General features: G+C 46.8%; 2 pseudogenes; one reads left to right on the forward strand and one right to left on the reverse strand.

The window, feature by feature from the left end:
- Nucleotides 1-9,007: 9,007 nt before the first annotated feature.
- LOC139018436 (cleavage and polyadenylation specificity factor subunit 6 pseudogene) lies at nucleotides 9,008-10,438 on the reverse strand (annotated as a pseudogene).
- A 722-nt stretch (nucleotides 10,439-11,160) lies between these two features.
- Nucleotides 11,161-12,399, forward strand: LOC139018437 (cleavage and polyadenylation specificity factor subunit 6 pseudogene; annotated as a pseudogene).
- The last annotated feature ends 37 nt before the right edge of the window (nucleotides 12,400-12,436 follow it).

Below are 12,436 nucleotides of genomic sequence, written 5' to 3' on the forward strand. Positions count from 1 at the left end.
GCTGCCCTGGAGTTCCACCCGCTGCCAGACAGTCCAGTTTCGCCCTGTATGAGTCTGGGTCCTCAGAGACTTACCAGGAACTGGAGTTCAGGTCCGGGAGCTTGTGTCTCCCTCCCGATTAAAAAAGATAACGGTGTCCTCAGTTGCCAGCCCTTTCCACATGCGCCTCCATACCTCTGCACTTTACTTCTGCACCTCCTCTGAGTCTCAGTGTGCTTTTCTCTTTCCTTCTAGTTGTAGAATTTCCACTCAGCCAGCCTTCCTGTGGTTCTGGATGGTGTCCGTTTTGTCTTTTATCTGTATTTTTGAAGTGGTTGTGTGAGGCAGCAATTTCCCATGTTTACCTATGCCGCCATCTTGGTTTCTCTCTCAATAAACTTGATCAAATGGCTGGGCTGCCTCATCCACTGCCTCCAGCTTCTGAATCTGACCCCCTCTCCCAGGGACCCCTGCCAGGCCCAGCGGGTCCACCCCCAGAAACCCTGCCTCCCCCAAACCTGAGTGGAGAAGCCCTGGAGCCTACCCTTCAAAACCCTCCCAGACTCTGAAGTGTACTTCCTGGGAGATTGGGGCCCAGAAGGCTGCCAGCCCTTTACCCCTGACCCCTGGAGGGAGGTTTCAGTGATTCCTGCCTGTAGGGGACAGACTGTGAATAGATCGTGAGAACCCTGGGGGAGAGCAGTTGGAGTAGGAGGAGGGGCAGAAGCAGAACCCGGAGTTGAAGGGCCCCGCCAGCCAGGCACCTGAAGAACCTCAGTAGCAGCACCCACACAACACCCTGCTATGCTTGCTTCCCCAGACAAGATTGAAAGCCCCAGAATGTCAGCCCCCTGGAGGGAGGGTGCCTTCTGTCTCTTCCAGTGTATTTGATGCCCTGTGGCCGGGGCTATCTCCCCACCCCATCTCTAGGTGCTAGATACAATTCAGGCCACCCAGGCAAGTTTGAGTTTCAGATAAGTAAATTTTCAGTATAAGTATGTTCCCTTACCCAGTATTTTCTTTGAGGCATACTTGCCTAAAAAATTATTTGTTGTTTATCTGAAATCCCAATTCAAATTTTACTGGATTTCCTCTCATTTTTTTTATTTTTTTAGCTAAATCTGGCAACCCTACCCCCAGGTGACTTTTAGCAATGTCTGCAGATATTTTTGGTTGTCACAATGTGGGGGTGAAGGGAGGTGCTGCCGGCATTTAGTGGGTAAAGGCCAGGGATGCTGCTGAACATCCTACAGTGCACAGGACAGCTCCACACCCAAGAATTACCCAGACCAAAATGTCAAAAGTGCCAAGGTTGAGAAACTCACCCTGTGGCATCCAGAGCACATGGAACTCCCCACTCCACCCCCACCATGTACCCCCTACCCACCTGCCTGCTTTCCCTCAGGTCATTGAGAGAGAGAGTCATGGGCCTGTCCCAGCTGTTAACCAAGGCTGTTATGAAGCTAATGGGGAAATAGAATATGAAATCGTGTGCCTTCTCAACACTGCACAGGGGTAAACAATGCATAAAAAAATCCAGTGGAGGAAAAATGACTAAAATGTCAAGGCAATGAAAACGGTTTTTCCCTCTCTCATTTTTTCCTTGTCCCACACATTTCCTGAGAACCATGTTTGTAAAATATTTTTAAATGTTTAAACTTGTAATTATGTCAGTAATGCATGAATACGTTCTCATTATATTAAAAAAAATTAGAAACAGTGCAACAAGGCCAGTCTCCTTTGACCATCTGGCCCCAGCCCCCCACAGAGACACTGCTGCTTCGGGGCTGATGTTGGGCTAAGGCAGGGACCTGGCTCTACCCCTAGCTTTGAACGGACACTGGAAAGTGGGATCACACTGTCATAAGGCAAGTATATTTTCTAAAAATGTTTTTTTTGTGTTGATTTCAGAGAGGAAGGGAGAGGGAGAGAGAGGTTAAAAACATCAGTGATGACAGAGAAGCACAGATCGGCTGCCTCCTGCATGCCCCACACTAGGGATCGAGCCTGCAACCTGGGCATGTGCCCTGACCAAGAATCAAACCATGACTTCCTAGTTCATAGGTTGATGCTCAACCACCGAGCCCCACCAGCCAGGCTTGTTTGTTTGTCTTAGATTCCTGCATGGGGGTGCAGATATCTCTTAGCTATATTTTGTTTTCATTTCCTTTGGATATATACCCAGAAGTGGAATTGCTGGATATTATGATAGTTCTATTTTTAATTTTTTGAGGAACCTCCATATTACTTTCCATTGTAGCTGCACCAATCTGCATTCCCACCAACAGTGCAAGAGAGTTCCATTTTCTACACATCCTCCACAACACTTACTATCTCTTGTCTAACCGGTGTGAGATGCCATCTCATTGCAGTTGGATTTGCATTTCCCTGATGATTAGGGATGTTGAGCATCTTTTCATGTATCTGTTGGCCATTTGGACACCATCTTTGGAAAAAATGTTGTGACGAAGATTGAATAAATTCAGATGTTCTTTTTAATTTTAAATTAATTAAAACAATAATCAATATACATGCACACCCTACAGCATTCAGGAAGGGTAGTCAGTGAAAAGTCAGCCATTTTCCCACGTCTGAGGCATAGCTCGGCAGCACACCCCCCTCACCCCACCCAGAATCCTCCTCTGAAAGCGGTTGCTGGCGTCTCCTTTCAGAGATATTCAGTACACACATAAGTACTTACACATATAGCCTTTCTCTTTAGCGTTTACACAAATCATAATATTTCCACACTGTTCTGCACTTTGCTCTTTTTTTTTTTAAATCTGGAAAGTGGTTCATCTCACGGTACATCAGAGCCATGCTATTTTTGTTCATGACGTATAGCGTCCCATCTGACGGGTATATTTAAATTTGTTTAAACAGGTCTGTGGCGTTGGACATTTTGGTGGTTCTCATGCTACAATGAATATCTTACGCATAGATCATTTCTCACATATGGGAATATGTTTGTGGGTAATTACCTAAAAGTAGAATTGCTGGGTCAAAGGGCAAGTATATTTAAAGAGTTTTAGATTATACCCAAATTGCCTTCCATATTATTCACTGATTAACTAATTTCACGATTATAAAGAAATTATTTTTAATTCAGAGAAACCATGACTTATAAAGCACCTAGTTTGTGTCAGGAACTTTACATATATTGCCAAAAACACACATGACATCTTTGAGGCACAGTGAATTAAGCCTTTTGTTTAAGGCACCCACCAAGTAGGCGGCAGAGCTAGAAACCAAACCTGGGCCTGCCAGGCTCCCTCCCCTAGGCCTGGGTCTGGGACTTGTCACCAGGCAGGAAGCTGACACCCTCGTATGAGGAACTAGATTCCAGCATATCTCAGGGTGATGTCACATGACAAGTGACAGGAGGCCTGAACCAAGTGCCTGGGAACACAGGCCCAAAGCAGAAGGTGGGTAGGAGTGGGGGTGGGTGGAGGCAAGGGCTTTACTACAAAGGTGAGAGCTTTCAAGGTGAGGCCTAGGGTTGAAGGAATAGATTTTGCTGGTGAAAAATAGAAAAGGGTGGCCCACGCTCAGACGCAGGAGCCAGACAGTCTGGAATTGAATCTTACTCCTGCCACTTCCTAGATGTGTGATCTGTCTCATCTAAAAATTATAGAATCCAATTCATAAAGCTGTTATGGAAATTAAATGTGTTAAAGCATATTTTAAAAAGAAAAAAGCACCTGACACTGCAAGCATTCAATAGCCTTAGCCATTTATTAGAGAATAACTAAATTGATTTTAATTGGTAATTTTTAAAATATATATATATATATATATTATTTCATAGAGGAAGGGAGAGGGAGAGAGAGATAGAAACATCAACGATGAGAGAGAATCATCAATTGGCTGCCTCCTGCATGCCCTACAGTGGGCATTGAGCCTGCAACCTGGGCATGTGCCCTAACTCGGAATCGTACTGTGACTTCCTGGCTCATAGGTCAGCGCTCAACCACTGAGCTACACCGGCCAGGCAGTGATCTTTTTCTTTATGTTGTTTAAAATTTTTAGTTGGCAGACTGTAATAATGGGATTAATTATTTGGCTGAAAGTGACAGGAGGTCATATCCTAACAGACCAATCCAAGCACCACAGACAAAAGTTTTATCAGAGCAGCGCTAGGCCCAGCACAGTAACTGGCAGTTCTCGGTAGTTTATATATTTTATCAAATTATCATTCTTTAAAAGTGTTGAAATGCAGTTTGCAAATCTAGATTTTTTATGAGTTAACATTTATTTAGCTCTTACTATGTGCAAAGCACAACTTTAAGTATATCATTTAGTCTTCACAACAGGCCTACTGGATAACTGCCGATATTATCCAAATTTTACAGGCGAGGAAACCGAGGCACCAAGAGAGCACCATTTGCCCAAGGCCACCACAGGGGATCCAAACCAGGCTTGGTGAGATCAAAGGCTGCTCTCAGCCTCTCTCCATGGGAAACCCGATCTATGCTCAAGTTGTTGTCATCTTGTCAATCACTGTGCTCTTTCGAAGTGAAGCTATCAAAACGTCGGAACCGCCTCAAGCCTGCACAGCTCTGGCCACAGACCAGAGGGAACAGGAGGAGTCATGACAGCTTCCTAACCCGGGAATCTTAGATAGCAGCTCTGGTGTAGCAAAGAAGCGGGCTGGGAGATGGAGAGAGAGGTAGCAGCGCCCTGGCAGAAACATTTGCAGGAGGAGTTTGATGGAGGAGTGCTGTAGGTCCTTGGGACTTTTCCCCCTGAGATGACAGTGGAATCTTCCTGAAGCCCTTGTCCTGCAGGAGGTACTTACCTGCTGGAAATTAAATGTCTATAGCAGTGATGGCGAACCTCTTGAGCTCGGCGTGTCAGCATTTTTAAAAACCCTAACTTAACTCTAGTGCTGTGTCACATATAGAAATTTTTTGATATTTGCAACCATAGTAAAGCAAAGACATATTTTTGATCTTTATTTTATATATTTAAATGCCATTTAACACATTGCAGACGGATCACAAGAATTCTCGTGTTTTCTGTTCTAAGACTTGTGGTCAATCACGAAAATTCTTTAAAAAGATACTAGCTTGTAAGGACATGTAATAAATAACTTCAAAATGCAATGGGTATTTAATTTTAAAGCGTGCCTTTAACATTTATGTAAAATGTTTTTGTACTCATTCAATAGAAATTTAATCTGGCCACGGGGTAAAGCTAGCAATAAAACTACTGGTCCTCAATGTGTTTTAACAAAGAAAAATCAACCAAAAAAATGAGTTCGCATGTCACCTCTGACACGCGTGTCATAGGTTCTCCATCACTGGTCTATAGCCACTAGCAGCTACTGGACCCTTGAAATGTGGCTAGTCCACATTGAGAAGTGCTGTAAGTAGAAAATGCACATTGGACTTCAAAGACTTAATACCAAAAAAGTAAGATATCTCAATAATTGTTGTATTAATTACATGTTAAAAAGGTATTTCAGATCTATGGGGTAAATAAAAAATCATTAAAACAAATGCCACCTGTTGTGGGGTTTTTTTTCTTTCGTAAGTGGCTACTGGAAAACTTAAACTTATGTATGTGGCTCACATTTTATATTTCTGTTAGACGACTCTGATCCATAGCCTTCCTCCGGGTGCCTGCCTCCCTTCCCCGCGGTGAGAAGCTGCGGCCCCTGGTGAAGGCTGGTGAGTTAGCTGTGCTCTCTGCCAGGCTTTTTCATTTGGGTCCAATGGACAATCTGACCACGGCTGGGTTTCCCATGATCGGCCGGGTCCGCTGTGCTCTGCCGCCCTCTAGCGGCCTCTCTTCCAAGCTGCCCTGCTCTTCAGCGACATCCCATCTTCCTGATGATACTGGACTGGATGAACTTGGTATCCTGAAACACTTTGTGGTCCCCAACCATTTATCCCACTCACCAACTTGCTTTGATTTTAGTTCATTCAAATTCCCTTTACAGAGAGAATTTAAGAAATGTCCTGGTCCCTGGTTACTGCCGTCTCACCAGGTCTCAATACAAGCAAGAGGGAGGCATCTCACAGTTGTCTTAACTTCTCCAACTGTGGCTCCTTGTTGGTAGAAAATTATCAATAACATCCGAAAAACAATATTGTCTGACCCTTTACCTTCATGGATGTTAATAAGTCATTTTACTCAGGGGGTCAGACTTTTGGTCTTAGAAGACAGTTTCCTTTTGTTGGCAAAACGAGTTAATAGTATGGTAAATAAATAGGTTAAACTGTGTTGTGGTTCAGACCCCTGTTGATGAGTAAGCACGGGGTAATGGAAAGAAATTAAATCTCAACGGGTCACTGACCTGGGAAAACACCCAGCTGGCTCAGGGTCTTCCTGGAAAACCACCCGCGTTACCTCCGCCAGCCAGGCAAGGAGAGTGGACAGGGAGGAGGTCGCGGATCCACTCCATGGGGTCCTCGGGACTATCCAGGAGCATGAAGACATTCCCGGGCTTGTGCAGAATGGAAATGTAAGCTCGAGGAGAAAGTGAAACAATGTAAACTGTGCAACTGTTCGAGAAAAACCCGTTTTTGTATTTTTTAAGTGGATAATTGTGGGTATCAAATCACTGCGGCTTTTATAGTCTTACGGAGACATTTATAAGAGAGAGTAACTGCTTTATTTTACCGTGTTGACATTGTGATGATGCTGGAAAATACAGTCTTTGCAAGTTTACTTAAACATGGTGGAAAGTGCCTACCGATGTTAAAGTTCTATATAACGTAGACTGAACAAAGGGAGACCACACCCTTCAGGTTCTTGGAAGGGAGAATGTGAGAACAACATTTTGAGGACCAGGCCCTGGGCTGTATACCCGAGTGGAATCGCTGGGTTTGGGGAACGCACCATCAACATTCCTCGAGGATAACAAACCTTCCAAAGCCGCTCTGCTAACTTACATCGACCCCAGCAGCGGAGGCGAGTTCCATCGCTCTGAATCTTCCCCCAGAGCTCAGTGGCTGTGGGGACCCACACCATCCATGGGACAGACATGGCCGTGTCTCCCTGCAGAAGCACACGGCTGTACGCAGAGGTTCCTGGAGCCTGTGGGATCAGGGTCTGGAGAACTAGTTAGACCAGTGGTTCTCAACCTTCCTAATGCCGCCACCCTTTAATACAGTTCCTCATGTTGTGGTGACCCCCAATTTCATTGTTACAAATTGAACATAATTAAAGCATAGTGATTCATCACAAAAACAATATGTGTTTTTATATATGTGTTTCCCGATGGTCTTAGGCGACCCCTGTGAAAGGGTCGTTAGACCCACAGAGGGGTCGCGACCCACAGGTTGAGAACCGCTGAGTTAGATGGTTCTTACGGCTTCTCTCTACAAAAGCCCAAAGCGTTCATCTCTAAGAAAGAGCCCTCCGGGCTCAGGACCCCAGGCCTGGATCCTGCCCCTTGGGCAGCGTTGGCTGCATGCCAGCCTGGCTCTTACCCATTCCCTTTGTCTCCAAGCTAACCAGCTGCCTGTTCACATGGCCTTGCTCTGGGCAGGAAGCCGGGCAGTTGGTAGCACTGGCTTGTCCTGTCCGGAGGCCACCTCAGTGGAATCACAGTAAATTCTGTCCTTCATGTGTGGGTTTCACTGTCAAATCCTGGGAAGCCGGCCTCCCGCCTCCTGCCTCTTGTTTCTATGGAGGACGCCCACCTCCCCACCCATGTCTGTCCCACATTCTCAGCCACTTGAATGGAGTCACCAAAGATGCCCACATGGCAAGCTGACCGCTTGAGGGGTGCTGGCTGGGGAAAGCAGCAGTCCCACCCCTTTCTGGGAAAGAGGAGGAACAAGGCACTGTAGTTGCGGGCGCTCACCAGAGGGCAAAGCATGCCGCGTTTTGGGAGAGCCAGTTTAGGAAAGGTGGAATTTCCGCGTTCTAAAATTAAACTAGACGAACTTACTGTCTGGGTACTGCGCTGTGTTTCCACCCTCTCTCCAGATGGGCTCAGCGACACCCCAGAATGATCCAGCTGGCGTTTCTTACCTGCACCCTCCCACACAGACTCAGCTCTCCCTACCGAATCCTCACTGGCCCTGGGCAGGGCCTTGTTTCAGTTCCGGGGCCCCACCTCTCCAAACCGGACCCTCACCGCACACTCCTGGGGGCTGCCTGATGGTTTGGGACTTCCTGGGCCTTTTTCTCTCCCTTGGCCACGTCTTTCTGCTTCAGCGGCCGGATCTCTGGCACAATTATTCCCACATCATTCCTTTAAGGAAGCTTTCTCTGCCCAATGCTTTAGAGTAGTACTAGAGGCCCAGTGCATGGAGTCCTGCACCAGAGGGGTCCCTCGGCCTGGCCTGCTGGGATGGGGGCTGGGGGGACTGGCTCTCCAACATCCTGAGGAGTCCCGAGTTGCAAGAGGGCGCAGGCCAGACCGAGGGACCCCACTGGGTGCACGATCAGGGAGCGGGAAGGCTCCAGGGTGAGTCTGGCCAGTCTTGCCCAGTCCAGATTGGTGGGACCCCAGCAGCAAGCTAACCTACTGGTCGGAGCGTCTGCCCCCTAGTGGTCAGTGTGCATCATAGCAACTGGTCAAACAGTTGAATGGTCAGACACTTAGCATATTAGGTTTGTATTATATAGGATGGTTCTTTTGCTTGTAGTCAAATTGTGCTGTGTATGTGTGTGTGTGTCTATTGTAAAGAGCAGAGGTAAGAGCCCAGGTGTTAGTGTTGGGTAGTACTTGGTGAGGTGACTCACCCTAACCAAAAACACTGAAGATTAATGTAAACCTAAATGCCAAGTTGTTAATTTGCACTAAGAGTGATGATAATCTGTCCCATTTTACTAATACTTTCCCTGAGCTGGGTGCTTTAAAGATAACGTTTAATTCAATCATAGAAATCCTATGAGGTTGTCAACATAAGTGTTGGGGTCCAGCCCCAGCAGTTCCCATAGGTGTGGATGGAGTCGGTGAAGAAGGAATTTTTTTTTTTACCATTTATGCAGATTTGCTTTAGTCAGATCTATTCCTGTTCATTTTACCCATGAATCCTTACAGGTTCAGTTCAATCGCAAGAAGCAAACTGCTGGACAAGCATCATGTTTCCCTCATGAAGACTGTTTTGTCTTGGAAGGTGTTCCTCTTCCTTCAGCTTCTAGCGATGACGATACTCACGGTCTCGGTCACGGTCTCGGTCCCGATCTCGGTCATGATGTCTCTCTCTTCCTCTGCCTCTCTCTCTATAATAATCATCATGACGATCTCTACTGCGGGATTTATGGCACCGACGCTTTTCTCCTGATCTACTATGGTCCCTCTCTCGCGATCGTTCACGTCTTTTTTTTTTTTTTTTTTTAAATATATTTTATTGATTTCTTACAGAGAGGAAGGGAAAGGGATAGAGAGTTAGAAACATCGATGAGAGAGAAACATCGATCAGCTGCCTCCTGCACATCTCCCACTGGGAATGTGTCCGCAACCCAGGTACATGCCCTTGACCGGAATCGAACCTGGGACCTTTCAGTCCACAGGCTGACGCTCTATCCACTGAGCCAAACCGGTTTTGGCTCGTTCACGTCTTGATCCGGAACCATAAGACTTGGATTCAATTCCATGAAGGCAAAATTGCAAAGAGCTAATAAGAACTTTGCAACGATCATCAGCAGATACTTTGGATTGTTTAATTAAAGAAATTGCAGTTACCAGTGCCTCAATTGCACTCCCATAATCACCAGCGCTGGCATCAGACACGGCTCTTGAAATAGCACTGCTTGAGACTGCCCTATTTCTATTCATGATTTCTTCAAACTCAGCTTCACTCAGTGGAGTTCTTGCTGTATCCATTTCCCTTCCAGGAGGCCCATAGTCACCCCTATCATATGGCGGAGGTCGGCCATATGGATCTGTTGGTGGTGGACCCCGACTATCTGATGTAGGCATGCCGCTGTTAGTTGGTGGAGGAAAGAAAGCTGGGTTCACATGTGGAGCTGGCGGTGGGGCACCTGGAGGTGGTCCAGGAAGATGCGGAGGAGGAGCAAGTGTAAGGGGTGGCCCAAGAGGACCAGGTGGACGAGGTGGAAAGGGGCCTGGAGGTGGAGGTGGTCCCTGTTGTGGAGGTAGTGGCCCAGGAGGGGGGCCATAGCCTGTAAATGGCGGTGGAGGGCGATCTCTTCGATTAGGAGGCCCAGCTAAAGGAGGAGGCAGAACCTGACCAGGTGGAGGTGAACCTGGTGGGCCTGGAGGACCTAAGGGTGGACGTGGTGGAGTCTGTCCAGCTGGAAAAGGTGGGGGTGGCCCTCCTGGTCAAGGAAATCTGTCCCCACTGGGAACAGCCCCTGGAAAACGGCCCCGTCCTCTACCACCTTGTGGAAATGCTGCACGTGAACTGCCTCCTGGAGGACCAGCTTTACCCTCCCCAGACATTTGTCCTGATTGTGTAGTTTTCCTGGTCCGCATGCCAAATTGACTCAGGAACCCTTCCTGCTTGACACAGTCACTGCAGGGAAGAAACATCTGCACAGCTTATGTTTCAAGGGACCTGGCATATCTGGCATACTGTTCTTTTTTTTTTAAATATATATTTTATTGATTTTTTTACAGAGAAGAAGGGAGAGGGATAGAGAGTTAGAAATATAGATGAGAGAGAAACATCAATCAGCTGCCTCCTGCATACCCCCTATTGGGGATGTGCCCGCAACCAAGGTAAATGCCCTTGACTGGAATCAAACCAGGGACCTTTCAGTCCGCAGGCTGACGCTCTATCCACTGAGCCCAACCAGTTAGGGCAAGGCATACTGTTCTTAATATGTTTGCTCCCCTTAGCACTACGTGTTTTAACCAAGGTCACCTCTCCAAGAAAGGTTGTTTCCCCAGGTAGGGATTTTTATCAGTAAAACCCCTTAACTAAGTGCCAGGTGGGTAGTTAACCACTTTAACTACGAACAATCACGCTTAGGCTACATAATCTTTACTCCCTGGAATGGAGATAAGAAACGCCCTAAACTTTGGAATAGAATGGATAGGATTAAAATCAACTGGTATAAATACAGATGTAACAGGAGAAATAAGAACAGAACCTGGCTGGAGAACCTAGCGAGAGAACATGGCTAGGCTGCTGATCAACTGAACGCTGTTTCAGTGTCCTTCCTTCTTCACCGACTCCATCCACACCCTTGGGAACCTCTAGACCTGCAGGAGGCGGCTGTGGTGGCGGCGGTGGCCGAGGCCGAGGGAAGATGGTGGACGGTGTGGACCACATAGACATTTACGCGGATGTAGGCGAAGAGTTCAACCAGGAAGCTGAATATGGTGGGCATGATCAGATAGATTTGTATGATGATGTCATCTCTCCATCCGCAAATAATGGAGATGCCCCAGAAGACCAGGATTACATGGATATTCTCCCACCAGCTGTTGGTGATGATGTGGGTAAAGGAGCAGCACCGAATGTTGTCTATACATATACGGGAAAGAGAATTGCATTATATATTGGAAATCTAACATGGTGGACAACAGATGAAGACTTAACTGAAGCAGTGCATTCTTTGGGAGTAAATGATATTTTGGAGATAAAGTTTTTGGAAAACCGAGCAAATGGCCAATCAAAGGGGTTTGCCCTTGTTGGTGTTGGATCTGAAGCATCCTCAAAAAAGTTAATGGATCTGTTGCCTAAAAGAGAACTTCATGGTCAGAATCCTGTTGTAACTCCAAGCAATAAACAGTTCCTGAGTCAATTTGGCATGCGGACCAGGAAAACTACACAATCAGGACAAATGTCTGGGGAGGGTAAAGCTGGTCCTCCAGGAGGCAGTTCATGTGCAGCATTTCCACAAGGTGGTAGAGGACGGGGCCGTTTTCCAAGGGCTGTTCCCAGTGGGAACAGATTTCCTTGGCCAGGAGGGCCACCCCCACCTTTTCCAGCTGGACAGACTCCACCACGTCCACCCTTAGGTCCTCCAGGTCCACCAGGTTCACCTCCACCTGGTCAGGTTCTGCCATATGATAGGGGTGACTATGGGCCTCCTGGAAGGGAAATGGATACAGCAAGAACTCCACTGAGTGAAGCTGAGTTTGAAGAAATCATGAATAGAAATAGGGCAGTCTCAAGCAGTGCTATTTCAAGAGCCGTGTCTGATGCCAGCGCTGGTGATTATGGGAGTGCAATTGAGGCACTGGTAACTGCAATTTCTTTAATTAAACAATCCAAAGTATCTGCTGATGATCGTTGCAAAGTTCTTATTAGCTCTTTGCAATTTTGCCTTCATGGAATTGAATCCAAGTCTTATGGTTCTGGATCAAGACGTGAACGATCAAGAGAGAGGGGCCATAGTAGATCACGAGAAAAGCGTCGGCGCCATAAATCCCGCAGTAGAGATCGTCATGATGATTATTATAGAGAGAGAGGCAGAGGAAGAGAGAGACATCGTGACCGAGATCGGGACCGAGACCGAGATCGCAAGTACCGTCATCACTAGAAGCTGAAGGAAGAGGAACACCTTCCAAGACAAAACA

This window comes from Myotis yumanensis, unplaced genomic scaffold (genome assembly GCF_028538775.1).
Source record: "Myotis yumanensis isolate MYYU_CA2020_CCGP unplaced genomic scaffold, mMyoYum1.0.hap1 SCAF_10, whole genome shotgun sequence".
Lineage (NCBI taxonomy): Eukaryota > Metazoa > Chordata > Mammalia > Chiroptera > Vespertilionidae > Myotis > Myotis yumanensis.